General features: G+C 47.9%; 1 protein-coding gene and 1 long non-coding RNA gene across 7 annotated transcripts in view; one reads left to right on the plus strand and one right to left on the minus strand.

Moving 5' to 3' along the window:
- Nucleotides 1–14,013, plus strand: part of KIF23 (kinesin family member 23) — a 127,152-nt gene that overhangs the window by 96,903 nt on the left and 16,236 nt on the right. The gene's annotated exons all lie outside the window — the stretch shown is intronic.
- Nucleotides 1,144–12,993, minus strand: LOC142301842 (uncharacterized). The gene is made up of 2 exons (XR_012752889.1): nt 12,797–12,993; nt 1,144–3,876 (listed from the first exon to the last, which is right to left on the minus strand). It is a non-coding gene; the product is annotated as an uncharacterized LOC142301842 (long non-coding RNA).

Raw genomic sequence — 14,013 nt, forward strand, 5'->3', positions numbered from 1 at the left:
GCTTCCCAAAGCGTGGTTCTGATGACAGTTTTCCCCTTCCACCAGAGGTGGTCAAGGAGTGGGCTCATTCACCAAAGGTGGTCCCACTGGTGTTTAGACTCTCAGCCCGGACCGTTGTATCAGTGGCTGATGGCTCCTCGCTTAAGGTTTTGCTGTCCGCCAGGTTGTCCTTCTGGCCAAATCTGTATGGAGGCGGCAGGGGCCTCGTTCTTCCCATCTTTTGCAGCAGTGCGGGCTTTCAAAGCCATCTCTGCTTCTCTAGAGGAGATGCATTCCCTCACATGGACTCTATGCCCGAAATGGTTGCCGTAACTTCCAGACTTCGGTCTTTTCATCCTATACCATGTCTGCCATGCTGGAGACTCTCACCGCACTGCGGTGGCCTCGGCTAATTTCCTCGCTATCCGCAGGCTCCTGTGGCTTCAAGTGGAAGGCAGATGCTTCTAAAGAAGTTCCTTACTGGGCTCCCTTTTGCTGGGACCAGACTATTCGCGAGCAACTGGATGAAATTATTAAGGAAGCTCTTGGCGGGAAGAGTTCTTCCATGCCACAAACCTGTCCAGGGCAGGAATCAGTCGAGGTTTCGTTCTTTTCGTTCCTCCATCTGATCGTTCTCGAAGACCTCGGCCTCGTCCACTAGCTCAGCCAAGGTTCGTAAACCCAAATGGCGCACGAAGCCGCGTCCTCAGAAGACCGCAGGAGATGCTGCCATTAAGTCAGCCTCCTCCTGGCTATCTGGCCACGCCAGCAACGTCCTTGGTCGGTGGCAGGCTCTCCCACTTTGGCGACGTATGGTTTTAACACGTCTCCGATCAGTGGGTGCGGGATACCATCTCCCACGGCTACAGGATAGAATTCTATCCAGCCCGCCAAACAGATTTTTTCTGTCAACTCCCCCCTGCTCCAAGGCCGCCGCCTTCTCACAGGCTGTGGCATTCTTGCAGGCCAATGGAGTAATTGTACCGGTTCCCGACTGGGAACGGTTCTGAGATTTCTGCTTAAATCTATTACTGTCAAGGGAGGAATTTTGGGTCAAGACTGCTAATGGAGTCTTCGTTTAGGATCCAGAGACGGTGCCCCATTAATGCTGTATACCAGTGCCGATATATATCAATGTATATAAGACAAAGAACACAGACATGCTCTCTTTTCAGCCAGCATCACCAACTGACTTGGTTTTAATGAGATAGATCCAATTATACAGTAAGTAAGCCTAAATAACCTTGAAACTAACGAAGGAGTGCATTCACTCCCCAATTTCTCACATCACTCCTGCCCTCCCGTACATTCCTTTTGTGTGAACATTACTGATAAGAGTTTATAGCTTCACATCTGGCTTCATCATCTTTAGTTAACTCCTTCATGATTATACAACTTTGAATTATACTATAGGTCTGTGCAATTGCTACACAGACAGACAGATAATTTTGCATCTACATTTTGATTTAGTTATATACACAGATATTCTTATTACGTTTAAATAAACATACTACAGCTCAGGTGACCTCCACAGTCCCCCCTTTAATAAAATATCTGTGAATATTATTAACCTTAAATTTAAAAATTTTCCCCATTTAGATATATTTTATTATTTGGGACTTATTTGTGACCTATTGCCCTTGGGACTTTAATTATATCTATATCTATATATGCGGGCTTTTCATGAAATCGGTTGTTTAATTTAACACTATAGGCTTTTTTTTGCTCCCCCCCTTAAGTACTTATTTTTATTTATTAAATATAACTCTATGATTTATAGGGGCTATTAGAATTGGCGTTATTACTCTTATTAGGGCACATTATCCTGATTAGGAAAAATTGAATCTAAACCTTATTTAAAAATTAGCACATAATTAAAAAAACAAAAAACAAAAGGACATTTGGAAATTGTCCATGGTTCTTCTTTCTGGATATTAAACAAAAAGGAGGATGCTTAGTCAGTGCTAGTCCACTTAGGGCCACTTTGTGAACCTGGATAATCTGCTCTTGATAAAAAAAACAACAAAACATGATGAGGCTTCATGTGAACAGTTTGTGGCCCAGACTTGGAAAAACCTTCTGGAATAATGGGTTGAATAGCAGCCGCTTTCTGCTTCGGTTGTGTTGGGTCCATTGGTTTTTGAGATGTGACGTCAAGTCGCGTGTCACTGCCAGTGCTCCGCAGACTAGGCCGGAGAGACATCAGCCTGATGGGATAGGCTCTTCCAAAACTTTTCCTGAAATGAGATTTTCCATATCTAGCATTTTGTATTAAGGAAAATTACTGAAATTAGTAGGAAACAAAAACATTTGTAATGGTTAGATTACATTAACCAAACCACATTTTTGGGTCTATGAAATGGCTGAATTAAGTATTTTCGACTACTCAATTCGTACCTTCAACAGTCCTCCCCTTGACTTATTTCTGCCATTTCCAAATACTAAGGGTACCGTGTTCCCTTAGGAAAAGAGGAAGAAAGATCTGTTGGGAAATCCTGCCTGACTGAACGTTGAGGCATGGGTGGAGAGGGGAATGGGATTTCTTCACCGGTTTGAGACCAAGGACCCCTAGGCGAGTCCTCACCCTTTGTAGTTGGACTTTCCCATGTCTCAAGGTTCTCTAAGTCCTCTCTTCTGTTTCGGCAATGATGGTTTGGGACTGTACAGGTTTTTTGTAAAGGATAAATATAAGCAGGACGGTCAGTGCAGCTTCTGTGGATCGACCCTTCTGCAATGCGGGGCGTGAATCTATGTTGTCCTGCCGTTGAGCTTTATCGAAATTTCTGTGTCCTTTTAGGATTAATCAGTCTCCGGACCGAAAACCATATACTACTAACTCTGATTTAGGATCTGGAATTAGAAAATACACTTGTTTATTTCACTAATTAGTCAATCATATGAAAATTATACATGGTTTGCGCTAGACCAAAGAAAAACATTTTACATTGGAACCTGTTTATTACTAAAGAGAAACACAACACACACTAAAGAGAAATACAACACGCATTGATTTACAACTTATCAGTTTGTTTGTTTGTTTACATACCACTTGCATTATGTGGATTTTCAGCAATGACGTCGTTTTCTGCACTGGAAAGCCTCTGACCAGACCTGGAAAGAAATCTACACAACACGCACAGACTTGCATACAACGTGCTCATGATAAACATCTATAATCAGTTTGCAGTCTCTAAGAATGGGTAGAGCAGGTGCAGGGTGTTTCTACGGACTCTTTACAGTTTTTCCTCATTGTTTTAAAAACGTGCTTCACAAGACTGGGTGAGTTTATCTACCTGGGTACTGAACCCTGGCGTCACCAAAGCGCACACTGATATCTAACTTTCACAGATGTTAGTCCATGTTACTTGGGCCATCATTAAGAAGAGATCTCATTGCAGAGAAAGCTTACCACCCTTCATCCACAGACCTTCCTCAGTCAGCCGGCTCCCTGCGTCTCGCACTCCACTCCTTATTGGTTCACTTGATCCTGTAGGGATTTAAGAACACAAGGAGTGACAGAAGTCACTGACGTGACCGGTGTCACCGAGGCATGGTCTTTATGCATGGTAAAGGACTCCTCAACTCTAGGCCCGTTCACTGCTTCTTGGTCAGCTGCACCTATACGGGGATCTCCATCCGATTCCATCAGCTCAGATCTAGACTTTCTTTTCGGCGTACCTAGCTTATTTGACAACAGGAAAGATCTACATCCTACATACATTTTGACTATCTTACCTACCTCTGCTCCACCCATCTAGAGAGGCACTTACGTCACTTCCTTCTGTACCGATAGGAGGGGAGGGAGTGGCCTAAATTTAGATTACCTCATGTTGTGTGAACTGTAGCATATCCAGTGCAGAATCGACCACCATCTTGTTCCATCTATAAAAACAAAGACTAAAAGAAATATAGATTAGATCATTCCTATAACAGATATATATTCCTACATTCATAATAATCCAATAAACAAGACATAACTGTTGCAAAAAAAAGGCCAGCTTTAAAGCCTGCTTTAAAGCCTATCCAATATGTCTACTGCTGGAAAAATACAATAGATATCTACTTCCTCCCTTTTTATATACTACTTTGGCAAAATATATAGATCTATAACAGTAAACAATAAGATTAACCAACAAATAAATATAACTTATACTCTACTGGGAAATTTTGAAACCTTACAACAGGGTTCATAGATATTCTATATCTACAAAAAAAAAGGAAAACAATCAATATTGGCAGTTTGTATGCAAAAATAATAAAAAACAAAAACGTAACCATAAAAACGAAAACCTAATTTGTATATTTTAAAAATATACTTTTCCCTGCAAAATTAATTTAATTATTTAAATAGCAGCAGAATACTATTGATAATCTCCTATGAAATTTTGAACTCTAAAGATTAAACAAAATCCACTCCACCAGCCGGAAAAAGCACTGGTTAGTACATAAGACAGAAACAGCTTTGTAAATCTGCTGAAGCTACCTTTTTCCTTTTTTTTTTTTTTTACTTTTCTCTACTTCCTTATTTTTTTTTATTTTTTTTTCTGCTCTCTACAACTTGTGACTAGCAGCAGCTTACTGATAATACTCCCACACATCCCTGCACTGACTTATGCCCCCCCTGACTCCTTCAGGATGCGCGATGTTAGAACAGCTGGTGGGAAAGAAGGGAATTTTGTTTACTTACCGTAAATTCCTTTTCTTCTAGCTCCAATTGGGAGACCCAGACAGTGGGTGTATAGCTACTGCCTCTGGAGGCCGCACAAAGAACTACACTTAAAAGTGTAAGGCCCCTCCCCTTCTGGCTATACACCCTCCCGTAGGAGTACGGATTCCTCAGTTTTAGTACCAAAGCAAGAAGGAGGAAAGCCAATAACAGTTTCAAAAACAAATTCAATCCGATAACAAGATCGGAGAACTTAAGAAACAACATGAACAACATGTGCACCCGAAAAACGAAACCCTAAGAACAAATAGGGCGGGTGCTGGGTCTCCCAATTGGAGCTAGAAGAAAAGGAATTTACGGTAAGTAAACAAAATTCCCTTCTTCTTTTTCGCTCCTAATTGGGAGACCCAGACAGTGGGACGTCCAAAAGCAGTCCCTGGGTGGGTAAAAAGATACCACATGAACGGGCTGTCAGACAGCCTCTTCCTACAGGTGGGCCACCGCCGCCTGAAGGACCTGTCTACCTAGGCTGGCATCTGCCGAAGCGTAGGTATGCACTTGATAGTGTTTGGTAAACGTGTGCAGACTCGACCAGGTAGCCGCCTGGCACACTTGCTGAGCCGTAGCCTGATGCCGCAATGCCCAGGACGCACCCACGGCTCTGGTAGAATGGGCCTTCAGTCCAGATGGAATCGGAAGCCCAGCAGAACGGTATGTGTGAAGAATTGGTTCCTTGATCCACCGCGCCAGGGTGGATTTGGAAGCTTGCGATCCCTTATGCTGACCAGCGACTAGGACAAAGAGCGCATCAGAACGGCGTAGGGACGCCGTGCGAGAAATGTAAATCCTGAGTGCTCTCACCAGGTCCAACAGATGTAAACCCTTTTCAAATTGGTGAACTGGATGCGGACACAAAGATGGCAAAGTGATATCCTGATTGAGATGAAAGGAAGAAACCACCTTGGGAGAAAACTCTGGAATTGGACGCAGTACTACCTTGTCTTGGTGAAACACCAGGAAGGGAGATTTGCAAGATAACGCCGCTAGCTCGGACACTCTTCGAAGAGACGTGACCGCCACAAGAAAAACTACCTTTTGTGAAAGCCGAGAAAGGGAAACCTCTTTCAAAGGCTCGAAAGGCGGCTTCTGGAGAGCAATGAGAACCTTGTTCAGATCCCAGGGTTCCAATGGCCGTCTGTAAGGAGGAACGATATGACAAACTCCTTGGAGAAACGTGCGTACTTTAGAAAGCCGTGCCAAGCGCTTCTGAAAGAATACGGATAGCGCGGAGACTTGACCCTTAAGAGAGCTAAGCGACAAACCTTTTTCCAACCCAGACTGCAGGAAGGAAAGAAAAATTGGCAATGCAAATGGCCAGGGAGAAAACCCTTGAGCCAAGCACCACGCTAAGAATATCTTCCACGTCCTGTGATAGATCTTAGCTGAGGATGGTTTTCTAGCCTGTCTCATTGTGGCAACAACTTCATGAGATAAACCTGAGGCCGCTAGGATCCAGGACTCAATGGCCACACAGTCAGGTTCAGGGCCGCAGAATTCAGATGGAAAAACGGCCCTTGAGACAGCAAATCTGGACGGTCTGGTAGTGTCCACGGTTGGCCTACCGTGAGATGCCACAGATCCGGGTACCACGACCTTCTTGGCCAATCTGGAGCGACGAGTATGGCTCGATGGCAGTCGGACCTGATTTTCCGGAGAACTCTGGGTAACAATGCTAGAGGTGGGAACACATAGGGGAGTCGGAATTGCGACCAATCCTGAACCAAGGCGTCTGCCGCCAGTGCTCGGTGATCGTGAGACCGTGCCATGAAAACTGGGACCTTGTTGTTGTGCCGTGACGCCATCAGATCGACGTCCGGCGTCCCCCAGCGGCAACAGATCTGCTGAAACACGTCCGGGTGAAGGGACCATTCTCCTGCGTCCATGCCCTGGCGACTGAGAAAGTCTGCTTCCCAGTTTTCCACGCCTGGGATGTGAACTGCGGATATGGTGGACGCTCTGCTTTCCACCCACGTCAAAATCCGCTGGACTTCTTGAAAAGCTTGGCGACTGCGTGTTCCCCCTTGGTGGTTGATGTACGCCACCGCCGTGGAATTGTCCGACTGAATCCGAATCTGCTTGCCTTCCAGCCATTGTTGGAAGGCTCGCAGGGCAAGATAGATTGCTCTGATTTCCAGAACATTGATCTGCAGGGTGGACTCTTCCTGAGTCCACGTCCCCTGAGCCCTGTGGTGGAGAAACACCGCTCCCCACCCTGATAGGCTCGCATCCGTCGTGACCACTGCCCAGGACGGGGGAAGGAACGACTTTCCCTGTGACAATGAGGTGGGGAGAAGCCACCAACGCAGAGAGTCCTTGGCAGTCTGAGAGAGGGAGACAGTCCTGTCGAGGGACGTCGATTTCCCGTCCCATTGGCGTAGAATGTCCCATTGTAGAGGGCGCAGATGAAACTGCGCGAACGGGACTGCCTCCATTGCTGCTACCATCTTTCCTAGGAAATGCATGAGGCGCCTCAGTGAGTGCGACTGGCTCTGAAGGAGAGATTGCACTCCAGTCCGTAGCGAGCACTGCTTGTCCAGTGGAAGCTTCACTATCGCTGAGAGAGTATGAAACTCCATGCCAAGATAAGTCAGAGATTGGGTCGGGGTTAGATGAGACTTTGGAAAGTTGATAATCCACCCGAAACTCTGGAGAGTGTCTAGTGCCACCTTCAGACTGTGCTGGCATGCCTCTTGAGAGGGTGCCTTTATAAGCAGGTCGTCTAGATACGGGATGACCGAGTGACCCTGCGAGTGCAGAACAGCTACTACTGCTGCCATGACTTTGGTGAAGACCCGGGGGGCTGTTGCCAGACCGAAAGGTAACGCTACGAACTGCAGGTGTTCGTCGTGTATGACGAAGCGTAGGAAACGCTGATGCTCTGGTGCAATCGGCACGTGGAGATACGCATCTTTGATATCTATTGATGCTAGAAAATCTCCTTGAGACATTGAGGCTATGACGGAGCATAGGGATTCCATCCGGAACCTCCTGACTTTTACGTGTCTGTTGAGCAACTTTAGATCCAGGACGGGTCGATACGATCCGTCCTTTTTTGGGACCACAAACAGATTGGAGTAAAAACCGTGACCTTGTTCCTGAAGAGGGACGGAGGTCACCACTCCTTCCGCCTTTAGAGCGGCCACCGCCTGCAACAGAGCATCGGCTCGGTCTGGTGGTGGAGAAGTTCTGAAGAAACGAGTTGGCGGACGAGAACTGAACTCTATCCTGTACCCGTGAGACAGAATATCCCTCACCCAACGGTCTTTGACGCGTGACAGCCAAATGTCGCCAAAGTGGGAAAGCCTCCCACCGACCGCGGGTGTGGGAATCGGAGACTGCAAGTCAGGAGGACGCCGTCTTGGCAACGGTTCCTCCGGCTGTCCTTTTTGAGCGTGACTGAGACCTCCAAGAATCTGAGCGTCTCTGGTCTTTTTGAGTCTTTTTTGACGAGGCGAACTGGGACCTGCCCGGTCCTCGAAAGGACCGATAACCAGACTGACCCTTCCTCTGTTGGGGTTTGTTTTGTCTGTGTTGCGGTAAGGATGAGTCCTTACCCTTGGAGTGTTTGATGATTTCATCCAAACGCTCTCCAAACAATCAGTCACGAGAAAAAGGCAAATTGGTTAAGCACTTCTTGGAATGAGAATCTGCTTTCCAATGTCTCAACCACAGGGCCCTACGCAAAACAACGGAGTTGGCTGACGCCACTGCCGTGCGGCTTGTAGCGTCAAGAACAGCATTAATCGCGTACGACGCGAATGCCGCCATTTGCGAGGTCAATGGTGCTACCTGCGGGGCAAATGCACGTGTGACTGAGTCGACTTGCGCAAGCCCGGCTGAGATAGCTTGGAGTGCCCATACGGCCGCAAAAGATGGCGCTAATGACGCTCCAATCGCTTCATAGATGGATTTCAGCCAGAGCTCCATCTGCCTGTCAGTGGCATCTTTAAGTGCCGCTCCATCTTCAACTGCAACCAAGGATCTAGCTGCAAGCCTGGAAATTGGAGGATCCACTTTTGGACACTGGGTCCAACCCTTGACCACCTCAGGGGGAAAAGGATAGCGTGTATCTTTAAGCCGTTTAGAAAAACGCCTTTCAGGATAAGCGTGGGGTTTCTGGATTGCGTCTCTAAAGTCAGCGTGGTCCAGAAAAGTGCTTAATGTACGCTTAGGGTATCTGAAATGGATTCTCTCGTGCTGCGAAGCTGACTCCTCTACAAGAGGAGCTGGTGGGGAAATATTTAACATCTTATTGATGTTAAATATAAGATCATTAACTATGGCGTCACCATCTGGTGTATCTAGATTGAGAGCGGTCCCAGGATCAGAATCTTGATCAGTTACGTCCGCCTCATCACCCATAGATTCATCTCGCTGGGATCCTGACCATTGAGATGAATGTGAAGGCCCGTCATAGCGAGCCCGCTTAGGCTGCCCGGGGCCATCGTCCGAGTCAGAGTCTTCACCCTGAGGTGTATGTGCCCGTCCCGGAGCTTGGAGGTAACTCAGCTGAGGGGGACCAGGGGGCAATGATTGCACAGTGTCCGTGGCCTGAAGTACAGGCCTAGCTCGCAATGTGTCAAGAATTTGTGACATAGTGAGAGACATTCTGTCAGCAAAAGCTGCAAACTCAGTTCCTGTCACCTGGACAGCATTCACAGGTGGTACACCCTGGGTCACGTCCAGCAGAGGTCCCGACTGTGCAAGCGCCGCAGGGGCCGAGCACTGCACACAATGGGGGTCCGTGGAGCCTGCCGGTAGAAAAGTCCCACATGCGGTGCAGGAAGCATATAATGTCTGTGCCTTGGCACCCTTGCGTTTTACGGACGACATGCTGCTGGCTCTCTGCAATGTGAGAGAGTCTATAGCCAAAGGGCGACCAGCGCTATGCAATACAAAGTATTTGTAGAAACAAAATACTAAGAATACTACTGGCACAAGAGGGGGTGAGCCCTGAGGGCTGCTTACCGCCCGCTGAATAGCGGGTAAGAGGCGCAGAATTCCTTGTCTGGGTCTCCCCGGCTCCCCTCTGCAGCTCAGCGTGTCAGCAGGAATGGCTGCCGGCGTCTGTGGAGAGGGGCGGTCCGTGGGAGTTCCTAAACAAAAGTGCGGGAAACAGTGTCCCCTCTGTGCCGATTGTGAGGGCTGGAGTATGTAAAAACGACTCCAGCCCTCGGCGCTGATGCACTGACCAGCGTCCCGCCCCTCTCCTGACTGGCAGGTGTGGGGGCGGGAACGAACGGAAGCAGGCCGCAAAAGCCGGGGACTCGAGTTATCAGCGCGGCCGCCGTAAAAGCGCGGCCCGCGCTGAAGTCCCCGGCGCACCACAAGTGCCAGCCGCGCCGCAGTCCCAGCGGCCGGCGCGACCGATTCCCAGAAGTGTGCCTGCTTCAGCGAAGCTGAATGAGGCCATGGCACAAGCGCCGCAGCGCTGATGTCCCCGGCGCACTACAACACCCAGCATGCTGCAGTGTGAGCGCCAAATGCACGGGGACACAGAGTACCTTGAGGAAGCAGGGCCATGTCCCTGATGTACTCCGCTCCATCCAGCATCTTCTCCAGGGGCTGTAGATGGAGCACGATCCCACTTCACCCAGAGCCCTGTAAAAAGGGATGGGGAAGGAATCAGCATGTGGGCTCCTGCCGCCGTACCCGCAATGGGTACCTCAACCTTACAAACACCTCCGACATACAGTGGGGTGAGAAGGGAGCATGCTGGGAGCCCTGTATGGGCCCTCTTTTCTTCCATCCGACATAGTCAGCAGCTGCTGCTGACTAAAAACAATGGAGCTATGCGTGCGTGTCTGACCTCCTGCGCACAAAGCTAAAACTGAGGAATCCGTACTCCTACGGGAGGGTGTATAGCCAGAAGGGGAGGGGCCTTACACTTTTAAGTGTAGTTCTTTGTGCGGCCTCCAGAGGCAGTAGCTATACACCCACTGTCTGGGTCTCCCAATTAGGAGCGAAAAAGAAAACAGATACAAGAAAAAAAACCATGGGCAGAACTTTCACTATAGAAATATATAAAATATATTTCTGTACCGTGTCAGCCAGCAGAAACAAAGGTACTACAGAAACATATATTATAGAAACCTTAAGATCTTAAGATTGATGGAGTGGAATGGAGAACATCATTAAAGCGGGTAGCTTGGGATTGGAAATCACTGCAACAAAAACAAGCAGTCCGGGGCTCCCCCCTGTGTCACTAGGGAAGGTTGGGGCAGACTCCTGGGTGCAGCCGGACTGTGGGCAGTATCTTGGAAAATCTCCTAAAACTGATTTAAAGGGATACTATGATACTCTGGGAAAAGGCACACCTGGCTTCAGGTAGATCATTACTGAATCTACAGGGAACACCTTTATTGTAAATTTATGTGTTGCAGGTTTTGGTTACGGTTTTGAGGGTACCTGGCCAAACACTGAGATTTGGAGGTGTGACACTTTCTTTGATAGTGACTAAACTGACCACAACGCCAACAATTCTGTTGCTGGCTCTGCTGGTTTTGTTGATTGGGAGCTACGTATACGGGGTTTGGACTTTGTTGGGGCATGGGCTGTGGCGGGGGCTGCACCGGCACATTTGTATACACAAATTGATCTTGAGCCCATCTTTTTAAAGCGGCACAATACTGTTGTCCACTTTAAAAAAAAATAGTGTCATCAGTGCCTGGGTGCATTGGGAGATGGGGCTCCATTAAGAGCCAAAAACTGTCTCCTGCTTTTACTTTGGTGAGATTAACAAGGTCCTTCCGGGCAGCTGAGTATAACTGATGGACCTGTAGCATCTTCCTATAAAATCGCATAGGGTTAATGCTGGGATCTGGCAGGCAGGGGATTAATGCCGCTGACTGGGTGGGGTTGAAAGGGACATATTTAAATGAGGGCTGTTCCTCGTCAGGTTCGGGGTAAGGCTCACTATGTGTCCTAAGGAAAAAAGGGGGATCCAAGGGGAGGGAATTGATAATTGGGGAGTGTGACGGCAGACTGGCCGGTATGGGGAGAGACGGCATTGCAGGTATGGGAGGGAAAAGGGGTATGGGTGTGGAAAGAGTTAAGGGATGCTGTCTAGTGACTGCAGCATCTGTGAATATCTACGGGACGGGGGAATAGAATGGGGATCAGGTTGTGGGGCAGCAACAAAACAACCTATCGGAGGACCCTCAGATCTGTCCTCAGACTCGGGTAACCTATAGTAAAACACAACATCCCCTTGCTCATCTTCATCTTCAATCTCAATATATCTTTCTGATAGCAATGCCTGCGATATTCTGCCAAACAATTCTGCATCATTCAACAATCTCCTGTCTTTTAACTTGCCCTTTTTTGCTTTCAATGCTGTTGCCCATAGTGACGGTTGTAACCGACCTCCTTTTGGTAATTCTAACATTTTAAAAATCTCCAAGGCACGACATACAGCTTTCTTCCCTTCTCTCTGCAACTAGCGCTAACACAGTCTGTGAACCTTCAGGCCTCTCAACTTTCTGTCTCCTCTGTCTGAACATTTTTGCTATCTTGGTGGTGTCTGGATTACACTAATATAACTATGCGGTGAACGTTAGAGTCCGGCCGGCACCTAAGGCTACACCTCTATACTAGCTGGCAACTCCTCAGCTATATAGTAATAAGGGTATCCCGTGATATGGAGGAGGGGTACAAAATGTATTCCCTCCGGACTTGATCAGCTGCACCAAAATTAATGTCCTAATCCCTATCTTCAGCCACGGGAACCCCCTAATAAGGGTATCTCGTGATATGGAGGAGGGGTACAAAATGTATTCCCTCCGGACTTGGTCAACTGTATCAAAATTAATGTCCTAATCCCTATCTTCAGCCACGGGAACCCCCCCGCGTCTTTAATTACAGACCGGGTCAGTCTAACTAGCTATATCCAGCCACCACCGTCTTTCCTGCCCTAACAACCGTCCTCTGGATCCACACCTCAGGGCTGGGATCGTGCTCTGAGCTCCAGCGGGCACTACCCCTGAGTCACAATCAGGTACCTTTTAACACCGATATGGACACACAGCCCGTCACTCCCTCCTCTCCAAAACCAACCACAACGGTAGTGAATACACAGTATGTAACACTTACCCGTGGGGTCGGAGGTGATCAGCCTGGTTGGAGCGGAGGGAGGTCTCAGTCCGTGACATCCAAACGATCGGTATTTGCAGGTCGGTATTGCGTCCTTGAAGGAGCTCCACGTTGAGTGCGCCAAACTGTCAAGGGAGGAATTTTGGGTCAAGACTGCTAATGGAGTCTTCGTTTAGGATCCAGAGACTGTGCCCCATTAATGCTGTATACCAGTGCCGATATATATCAATGTATATAAGACAAAGAACACAGACATGCTCTCTTTTCAGCCAGCATCACCAACTGACTTGGTTTTAATGAGATAGATCCAATTATACAGTAAGTAAGCCTAAATAACCTTGAAACTAACGAAGGAGTGCATTCACTCCCCAATTTCTCACATCACTCCTGCCCTCCCGTACATTCCTTTTGTGTGAACATTACTGATAAGAGTTTATAGCTTCACATCTGGCTTCATCATCTTTAGTTAACTCCTTCATGATTATACAACTTTGAATTATACTATAGGTCTGTGCAATTGCTACACAGACAGACAGATAATTTTGCATCTACATTTTGATTTAGTTATATACACAGATATTCTTATTACGTTTAAATAAACATACTACAGCTCAGGTGACCTCCACATTCCTAGTCCCCGAAGAGGGCGGTGCCTTCCGACCTGGATCTCAAGCTTCTCATGCATGTTCAGGCGGCATTTTCGCATGGAGTCTCTGCGATCAATCAATGACCCAAGGAGATTCCCTAGCATCCATCGACATCAGAGATGCCTATCTGCATGTGCCAATCGCAGTTTCACACCAGCGTTGGCTACGTTTTGCAATCAGTGGTCCAATTCGTGGCTCTTCCCTTGGGGTTAGCCACGGCCCCTCGAGTATTCTCAAGGTCGGGGCAGCTGTGATTGCGGTCCTGCACCTCTAGGGGTTGGCAGTGATCCTTTTGTCCTGGGCGGCCATCTAGTCTGGGCTTCATCCAGTGCAGACTGTTAGCGGAGTGCCTCGCTCACTCTCGCCACTCTAACCAATTCGGGTGGCTTGTCATTCTGTCAAAGTCCACTCTGACTTCGACCCAGAAGTTCACGTACCCAGGGACGCAATTCGAGACTCTGTCGGCACTTGAGAAGCTGCCCTTAGTCAAACAGCAGTCCCTCCGCTGGCGGTCGACGTCGTTCCATCAGGCACCTAATACAGGTGCTGGATCAGATGGTGGTGTCAATG

Source organism: Anomaloglossus baeobatrachus, chromosome 4 (assembly GCF_048569485.1).
Source record: "Anomaloglossus baeobatrachus isolate aAnoBae1 chromosome 4, aAnoBae1.hap1, whole genome shotgun sequence".
NCBI classification, from domain to species: domain Eukaryota; kingdom Metazoa; phylum Chordata; class Amphibia; order Anura; family Aromobatidae; genus Anomaloglossus; species Anomaloglossus baeobatrachus.